At 34.7% G+C, this 10067-nt stretch overlaps 1 protein-coding gene across 2 annotated transcripts in view; it reads left to right on the top strand.

Moving 5' to 3' along the window:
- Nucleotides 1-3645: 3645 nt before the first annotated feature.
- LOC118733892 (myb-like protein P) overlaps nucleotides 3646-10067 on the top strand; it is a 322500-nt gene continuing 316078 nt past the window's right edge. Inside the window, exon 1 of one of the 2 annotated variants that reach the window (XM_036463521.1) lies at nucleotides 3646-3705. The gene's annotated coding sequence lies outside the window, so the exon portion shown is untranslated. The remainder of the gene's footprint in view (nucleotides 3706-10067) is intronic. The other variant, XM_036463523.1, reaches the window with a different exon arrangement.

The following is a 10067-nucleotide window of genomic DNA, read 5'->3' as shown; positions in this document are numbered from 1 at the left end:
TGAGGCGTTTTTCAAAGTTTTGCTGATGTGGGGCGTTTCTGAATCGGCATCTCAGGCAGGGCGATCTTCCACTCGCCTGACGATAAACAATTAGGCTTGAAAGTGACTTGAGGTTAATTTTTAAATGAACTAAACTTCCAAAGTTGTTGTCTGCCAGTTATTAACCTGAAAATTACAAATGTATCAATGCATAATTGTCAAATGCTTGCAATACAGTCAATTTAGCTAACAGCTCAAACCGTCGCATATTTAAACATATTTATGAAAAAATTTATTTCGAAATCACTTGCATTCTTACTTTTTTTTTATCAATTCACTGTCCAGTTGTACATGCCAGACGCCTTGTCGTTGCAATAAATTTTACGCAACTCTGTCTCGCCAGAGGCTTTATGGACGAAAAGTAAATAAAAAAATCTTAATGTGTCAGCTTTTCTCGCATTTTGAATGATTTTAATGAGCATAATAATTTTATTCAACTTCAATTTTGCACACATTAGAGCGGAATGCATTTTATGCCCGATCGATTAAGCATTCAAACATTTGCCGAGCAACATTTCAACATTCTTCAGGCAAAATACCGGCTAATAGACTTACAAATGACACAAAAGGGAAGGCCAACCAACGTCGCCTGAATGAACAAAGTGTCACTTGAACTGTTGTTATTATCCGCTTGCAAGCAGTGCTTTGTATAACAATTGCAGTGCCTCCAGTGGCAAATAATAGCGGCGAAAATACAGCAAAAACTGTTAATAAAAGCAGCGCTGTTTAGTGGGTGAACACGAAGGGGGTGGCTGCTGCAGTCAAGTGAAATAAGTGCTTGATAGATACATATCGTCGTCAAAAGTACAAAACCGCATAACTGACATTTTTTGCCAAAAATTGATTTTCCTCACACAAGCTCTTGGCTCAATCCTTATCCATTCGTTCTAAAATATACTAGCCAGAAATGCGATTGCTTTATAAAAAGGAAAACCATTTTAAAATACGAGTGCTTTTACTCTCTAGAAAATAATTTATGCAACCTCACATACGCGATTTTGTACTTTAAACTACGATATACATACATACATAAGCGTACAGTTGCAGCTTGGGTGCAACAATTTTTAATTGCTGTGCAATTAAATCTAGATATCTATAAGACTTTGTATTTACTTGATGCGATTTTTATTTATATTGATTTATTGGCTTTTTATTGATTTTTAATTTATTGAGACTTTTAATGCGATTAATTTCCGTTTATTAAACATATACGTTCATTAAATCGTGCCAGATCAAAATGTTCGCTATACACCCCTAAGGGCCAACTTTTCAGTGCTGGTTTAAACTCAGTTTAAACGAAGTTAAATTTGAACTAAGTTTAAACTATTGACCAGTTTTTCAGTGCGAGTTTAAGGCCGCTTCATACACTCAGAGAAAAGTATTTCCTTAAAACAAGAAAACAGTATCCTGAATTTTGGATTACTGTTTTTTCCTTAATATTTCCAAAAAGTTACTCAATTTGAGAAGTTTTTCGTTAATTCAGGTTCATGCTAAAAATTGGGCGTCATTAATTTGAGGAAATAAATTTACTTAATATAAGTAATAATTTCCTTAAATAATTTTGAATTTTGTCAGTGCTGTTAAGACAAAGTTAATTGCTTTCCTGGCTACCGCTTCCGGTTCTGAGATCGCAGGTTCGAGTCCGGTTGGAGGTGGTTAGAGTAAGGTAAGTCAATTATTTCAATTTAAACATTAATTACAAATTGTAAAACTAATTTCATAATGATATGCAAAAACCTAAATACTCAAATACCCTAAAAAATAAATTAGAAAAATTTTTTTAATATAATTTAGAAAATTACAACTAAAAAAATAAATAAAAAATTTCCTGCTCTGAGACTCGATGCTTGCATCTCTCGACATTATCACTGTTTGAGCGCCACGAGCAAAATGACATACTTATTGTTTTCACGGGGGATTAAATGGCAAGTAAATTTTTTAATTTAAATCGTTTACTCATATTAAGGCAGCCATGTCATTGGAGCCATTTCAAAGTAATATCAGCATCAAAGAATATTTTTTCTGAGTGTATTTTAGTTGTTTTTAAGGGCAACACTGTTTTCTCTTTATGCAGATACAAAACTTCAGTTATTTATTTTCACTGAAAGATTATTTTCTGAAAGATTATAGATGGAAATTTAAAGAATTTGTTAGGTGCTTCATGTGTTGCCCGACCAAAGTGCCCTATGCAAGTAAACTCCAACTCGACTTGCGTTTGTTAATTTTCATGTGCACAATTTTCATCCTACGTTTGAACATTTCGCTTATTGATGTATGTGCCGCTATATAAATGAGTCTGTTTTCGTGTATTTCGTAAAAAATTTTAATTTTTTTTCTTCGTCTTTCATATATAAAACACTTAACTAACAGCTGATATTTGGTTTAAACTCGGTTTAACCCAGGCAGATTGGGAGTTTAAAATTAGTTTACACTACGTTTAAATTTGAACTTAGTTTAAACGACAAAGATAGTAAAACTGGCCCTTAATCTTAAGGTATTTTTGCAAGGTATTTAAAAATTTTTCTCCGGACTTAGGAATCGACTTTAAGGTTTTTTGTAATATCTTCAGCTTTTACAGTCTGATCTTAAAGTAACTATGGTTTATCGATATTCTTATCTTAAAGAGAAAATTTTTTGTTCCACAGTTCATTTACCTCAAGTACCCCTTCAAGGTCTTACCCATCAGATCTCATGCCTTGTCACACTAGCTTAGCACCCTAATTTCAGTAAATTAAAGCTATACAAAAATCATTAAACTTTTCGCCAAGGAAGTATTTTCATTGTTTAAACTTTTGCATATCATATCGTACCTTAATATAGAAATGCGATAACTCATTTTCTTTCCAAATCCAGTATTGTACAAAAGTCTGCCGGAGAACTGACTAAGCACCTACTGGACTATAAAAATATCTACTAAAGCATAAAATTAGTTACATGCTTAAATAAAAACAGCCTTTAAAAGAAATTCGCAGCAAAAGGACTTGACCTACTATGGAGTTTTTTCATCACTCCGTAAAGAAACAAAGACTTTAGATAGGGCCTCTCTATATTAAGATAACGATATACTTCCAAGTAAGAATCAATACATACTTCGTTCTAGTGAAATACTAGTAATCGTTACAGCAAGGAAATAAAAAAGAAACATACAAAAAGAAGTAGCGGTAATTTTCGAATACTCAACTCCATATTTTTTTGGATTATGACACTATTGAAGTAAATGACCGATATATCTACAATACATTATATTTTCCACATGCATACGTACCTTAAACCAACTTCTCACCGAGAAAACTCGTCTTGTTATGCGATGCAAAACAAAGTGATAGATATTTTTTTAGCTTTAACCAAAGATTGTACTTCTGGTATTCGTAAGTAAATAAAAAGTTATAATTGTTTTCCCAACTGCGGAATTCTTCTGTAGATTCCTGACACAAGTTTGTTAGAAAATATAAGAGTTCTTTGGCTACTTTGAGTCTCTTAGCTTCAACTCAAGTGAAACATTATAATTACAAAAATTTATGATTTATTATTTCCAGCTACTGTTTTTTTTAATATTTGCCTACTCTCGTTCTTTTTCTTTCAGAGAAAAATTTTCGTATTTGTTTAAAATACTGGAATACTTTTAAAGGCCAGCGGGGAACACTCATCAAAAATCATATAGAAAAAGTAAGTGTGTAAAATAAAATGTTTTTTAAAATTTTCAGTAACTTTATACAAAAATATCAAATACCCGTCGTGCTTCGTTTCGCCTTGAAAGTATTTTTGCGTTGGTGTTCTCTCTCACACACCCAAAACACTTTTAGATCCTATTGATTTGAAGGAATGTAGAACGTATGTAGTAGGTAAATTATCGACCTTCTGCTGGAAATTGTTCGTAAAAAATTTCGTCACGTTTTTCGACAAACTGAGAATTTTAAAATAATATGCTCTTGCAAAATGTATCGCAATGTTTTGCCATGGTACAATAATTACAGGTATTGTCTTCCCAGAGAGTTTTGCTTCACATCGAAATTCGTGCTCCCTTATTTTCATTTTGACGCAGTTCAATGTTGATTCGTTTACTTTTATTTGGCTTTGCTTTTTGTTTTCGCTCAATTTAATTTTTATACATTTTCAAAACAAAAGAAAAAACGTTTGAAATTCAGTTAGCCATACAAATTTTGAATTTAATGTATTTTTCTGGCTGTTGCAAAATTAAATAAGTTCTCTGTAAGATGGTTTGTTTAAAGAAACGCCTGTACATATATGGTATATGGGGTATTGAAATATCCCTTTTCCCTAGCAGTAAAACTTTCAGTGTGGGCAACAATGATATTTTTAAAATAAGGCAGATCGGCATATGCGCTCTCTGGGAAGACAATACCTGCAATTATTGTACCATGATGTTTTGCAACAAAATTATAAAAATAAAAAAAATATTTCTGCCATATAGACTGAATCCATTTCAAATCATAACTTCAGAATAAAATATATTTTTCTGTTCGAAAAATAAATGAACAGGTCTTTGTTTTTAATTTTCATAGCATTACAGCAATTTAGGTTGAAAATGATTTTTTATTTTCTGTCAATTTCCATATAAAATTAAAATAATTTTTCACTTAAATTGCTGTGGTGAAATTGGCTGTTAGTTTTACATTTTTTACGAACTGTATTATTTTGTCAAAAAATCATAATTTTTTGGTATTTTTTTAAACCTCTTAGTTTCCGTAATTTTGCTCCTAAGGTTATTTTTCCCACTTTTTGTACTTTGTTAAAATTGATCACTATATGTAAGTGAAAAATGTTGATAAACGATAACGACTTTATGAAAGAACAAAAAAAAAATTCTAAATAAGTCTACCTTTTTTCCTCAAATTTACAGGGTTTGTAGTGTCCATATGTACAACTGACCATACAAATTTCGTTTGTATTTTTCTTTTCTTAGGAGAAAAATAGTTATTTAATTTTTTCTTTAGAACCTCTTAAATACTACAACTGTTAAGAAATATATCTTTAAAATTAATGAATTTTGATAAATGGCAATAATACTTAAGTTTACGGGGCGTTCATACCTCTGTAGTTAGCGCTACTGACATTGCACATCGATAATGCGGGTTCGATCGCTGCTGAAGTCTAGAAAAAAAGTCTGTTGCTTTTTCCACTTTTCCTAATAAACAATCGTGGTACAAAGCTCAATAACACTTTTGTAATAATACTTAACCTTAACTTAAGAAACAAACAAAAATGTATACTCAAAATTTTTTTTAATTTTAAGGTTTAATACTCATTCCTACACTTTTCTAAACAATTCTTTTTTGGTGTTTGATAAATAGGAATAGCACCTAACATCTTTGAAAAACGCAAACAAACATTTTATCAAAAATACGGTGTAGAACGTACCTTGCCTCTTCCGACTATGATTTGCTTCGGTCTGTCAAAATTGTCTTAATGGTATCAAGAAGGCCTCAAAAGAGGCTTTTGAAATTCGTTTGCCTAAAATTTTATCCAGCTTATATCATTTGTTAGTGTGTAAAATTTTAATGGAAATAGGTATTCTGCTAGTCGATTACAAATTTGGCACTCATACATATGTATATACATACATTCAGTATTTATTCATACTGAATATTTATTTTATGAAGAACCTACTCCACTGACCTCGTTCGGCCAATGTGGAAATCACAACTTTTCCGGATTTCCCAATAAACTTGTTCGCTAGTAAATTTTTAATAAACTTACTAACTAAAGTTGACATTAAAACGCTAGCGACAGGAAATTGACATGATTTTGTTGTTTGTTTGTGGTGAGTAAAAAACCAGAAGCCACATATCAAAGGAAAACAGAAATTAAGTTTTGTGTAGTCACATAAACTTTGTTCTTAATATTTAAAACATAAGTAAACAACAAATAAAAAGCATAAAAATGCAACATTACATACTATGTGTATGTATGTATATGTGAAATCGACAGAGCAAGTGAATGCATAAAAATTGTTGTTTTTGTTGGTGTTTTACTTACATACATACATGCATGCTGCTGTTGCAATTTCCATGGGACGCAGTAACTTGCATATGTGCACATGTATGTACATTAGGGTGGTCCAAAACTGATCCAAAAAGTAAAGTCGAAATTTTTATGCTCTCACCCCCAATACCGAAAAAATATACCCTTATTTTTTTTTATTTTGAAATTAAAAAAAATATTTAGAGGTCGGTCAAAGCGCTCAAAATATTCCATGCATTTTATAGGGGGAAAAAACAACTTCTCTTAGAAATGGTACAGAATAGTTAAAAATCAATTAATTTCTACCAGAAAACTCTTTTATCTGCAGGAGATTCCAAGTAATAATACCCAATTGTTTAGTTAACCATTTATGCATCGTAACTATAATTTATAGGTCCGCCAAAATCCCACAAAATCCCGAAAATTTCAATGAGTCGACCAATAAAAAATCGCTAGTATTAAAAATAGTTAAAAAAACAACTGGGTATTATTATTGAAAGTCTCCTGAAGAGAACCAGAGTTTTCCGATCAAAAAATATTGATTTTCAAGAATTCTATACCATTTCCACGAAAAATTGTACTTTTCCATATAAAAATACATGGGAAACTTTGAGCGACCTCTAAATATTAAAAAAATAGGGGTATACTTTTTCGATATAGAAGAATCCTAGGGGGTGACCGCATTACAATTTCAACTTTACTGTTTTTGGACCACCCTAATGCACATTTGCCCAATGCCGTCCACCAATTGTGCGCTGGAGCGCTGGACCAAAAGTTGAAGTGGCCGCGCATACAACCATACTGACACACTTGCCATGCAGGTTGCGGTGGTGTTTGGAGAAAATCTCCATGCCAGTAAGCAACATAAGCAGCAATAAAAACAACAGTAACACAAGCATCAGCAGCACACGCATTATCAGCAACATATCAGCACATTGTTGGCAACAAATCATGCAGCCGGCAAGCGACACACACTGGGGCTTGGCAGCAATACGAGTCCATTATTGGAAATGATGCTAACGGATGCGACATTTTTACGAGCAGCAATGCTCTTATGAAAACACAAATACATACATATGTACATATGTATATTCGTACCCTGCAAAAAATGCGACTAATCCGGGGTGTCCCCGGGAGCGATCAAATGTTAGTCGAGCCGCAGTTCTCAGGTTTACTAAGCGAATACCCTATATCTACATGCCAACGGCAGACATGAAATTTCGTTGACAAAGTGCGTACATAGTCAATCGATAATTACGCCCGTTACCGTCAAGTTATTGGTCGCCTATTTCGTATCGAATTTCGAATCGAATTTCGGGCAGTGGAATAAAACATATTCGACGTCTTGGATAATGCCATCACCACACGTTTCACAGTGGTCAAGCTCTTCGCGTTGAAAGCGTTTCAGTTTCGATGTTTGGAATCTAGCATGTATTTACGTGTTTTGGTCCCCGGAGGTTTAGCATCATTTTCGTGAGGGCGCAACACACCTCCCTCGCTTCCTTGAATGCAGTTGCAGCATTAGGCTCTCTCGGGGACTCCCTCCAGTGAATAGCGCTGCCTCCGTCTTATGCTCAGCCCTTGTGCCACTCATCATTATTGCGGCAGTTGCAGCCACCTTTATTTCGTGTATATACTTCGCTACTACGACAAAAGCTGTGTCGTCAGTGAGCCCAACTATCGTTACTTTTTTCGAAATCCCAAGCGCAGTATCCCCAAGCTGGTGTAGAGACACAAGTTGGTCCCATACTGCATTACAGAGGAGCATTTTGTAAATACTCCAACACGGCACAAATGGACTACATGGCCTAACGATTTTTGCGGGTATGTTTGTCTGTTGGTGTGAATGTTCGCTTTTGGTTTGCGCGACACAGAATTCCAATTCGCAGTGCAGCGCTGCTTGACAGCATGAATGCTGTGCGTCGTATAAATGCTGTTGCAATAACCTTGAGGCTTGTTGTGGAAGGTCAGTGGCAAATTGACTAAAATGGAAATTTTGTCTGCGTAATTTTTTCTTTTCGCTGATTGTTTTCCTCTGTTCCATATTTGGTGCGATTGCAACAGTTTTAATTAAGTGTGGAACATCGCGGTAGATTGCGAGTGGAAACTTACAATTTATTGCAAAATCAGTAGTAAAAATGTACTTTCATTACGGAGAATATTTAGAGCTTGCAACTATTTAAGCAAGTAAAACTCGGTCTTCGGTCGAATTCGGCAGAATGCCTTTGACGGTTGCCGATCCCATAAATCTTGAACCTAATAGACCTTCTTCGTTTTTAAATGCAACTCGGCATCTGAGCTTTGTAAATTTTTAGAACCTTAGGAGGTCAGCGATAATTTATCCTGGCCTCCCCTTGATCGCTCAAATGACTGTCCCTTTTTATTATAGGGTGCGTTTATAATGCCAAGATGCATTGCCCGAGCAGCTAATCCATTCAAGCGATCCTTAAAATGAGAAAAGGGATATGACAATATTTTGTATTTAGATACTACAATGTAAATACATCCAAGTTTAAAAAAATTACTTCATTGATTTGGTTGCTTTGTATAGTGTTCATCCGCCTTAAGCAAGAAAAGTTTCGTTCTGCAGTTGAAATAGACTCAGTTAACGTAGCTAAAATCATTATCGATATGTTGGTGTTTGAGAAATTATCCAATGCATCTGATGCATTTAAAGCCTATTGTCAAATATCTTTTCGACATTTTTAACAAAACTCAACAGTTTGGATCTATCCTTTACTAAGTCACCAAGTGTAAGAACCCTGAATTTAAGCGCACTAATGAAATTGGTCTACTCAATCATGAGCCATAACAATTGGTGCAAATGAGTACCCATTCTAATTCTGAAAAACCTTTGAATAATTCGCACCAAAACCAGAAAATACTCAAAATATACTTACCCTTATTTGCAACGTAAATTTTTGACCGTATCGTGTATGAGTGGCTACCAAAAGACTCAAATCACTTAAGTTATTTCACTGAACTTTTAGTGAATTTCGTGCTGCGCCTCATTTCGGTATAAAAAATTAGTTTTGTGGCTCAATTAGAGAATTTAGTACTACACAGGTTCATACCAAATGAGAACTTACCCATTGTAAGTACATACTCTCGCTGTGTGTGTCGTGCGTAAACGAGTATTAGTAGATATCAGTGAATGTTCTTCATTGAATAGTGACTCAAAAAGGTCCGTAGTTGCAGTCCACTGATAGGTACAAAGCTATTCGAATAGGCTATCATCCGACGGCACCCTGAAATTGTGCATATGGAAACTGTGCATACGAAATAATGCATATGAAAAAAACCGAAATAATGCATACGAAAAAAACCGAAATAATGCATATATGCACAGTTTCGGTTGAAACCCGAAATAATGCATATGAAAAAAACCGAAATAATGCATATATGCACAGTTTCGGTTAAAACCCGCAATAATGCATATTAGGAAAACCGAAATTATGCATATGCACTCTTTCGTTTGAAAACCGAAATAATGCATAGAAAAAAACCGAAATAATGCATATATGCACAGTTTCGGTTGAAAACCGAAATAATGCATATGACAAAAACCGAAGTAATGCATACATGCACAGTTTCGACTCAAAACCGAAGTAATGCATATGACAAAAACTGAAATAGTGCATACATGAAAACGAACTTCTTTCTGAGTAGGCGGCCTTCGGCCGCGCTTAGGGATTATAACCCTTACTAAGTAGAATTCTCCTTTCTGTGTTGCCGGAAAAGGGGGCCGGAAGTATTTTTGCGCAGAACTTCTTTCTGCGTAGGCGGTCTTCGGCCGCGCTTAGGGATTATAACCCTTACTAAGTAGAACTCTCCTTTCTGTGTTGCCGGTAAAGAAGGGCGGAAGTATTTTTGCGCAGAACTTCTTTCTGCGTAGGCGGCCTTCGGCCGCGCTTAGGGATTATAACCCTTACTAAGTAGAATTCTCCTTTCTGTGTTGCCGGAAAAGAAGGGCGGAAGTATTTTTGCGCAGAACTTCTCTCTGCGTAGGCGGCCTTCGGCCGCGCTTAGGGATTATAACCCTTACT

Source organism: Rhagoletis pomonella, unplaced genomic scaffold, assembly GCF_013731165.1.
Source record: "Rhagoletis pomonella isolate Grant_MI unplaced genomic scaffold, Rhpom_1.0 Rhpom_scaffold_00002, whole genome shotgun sequence".
NCBI lineage: Eukaryota > Metazoa > Arthropoda > Insecta > Diptera > Tephritidae > Rhagoletis > Rhagoletis pomonella.
The sequence above is the reverse complement of the archived record's forward strand: the minus strand, read 5'-3'. Positions and strand labels throughout refer to the sequence as shown.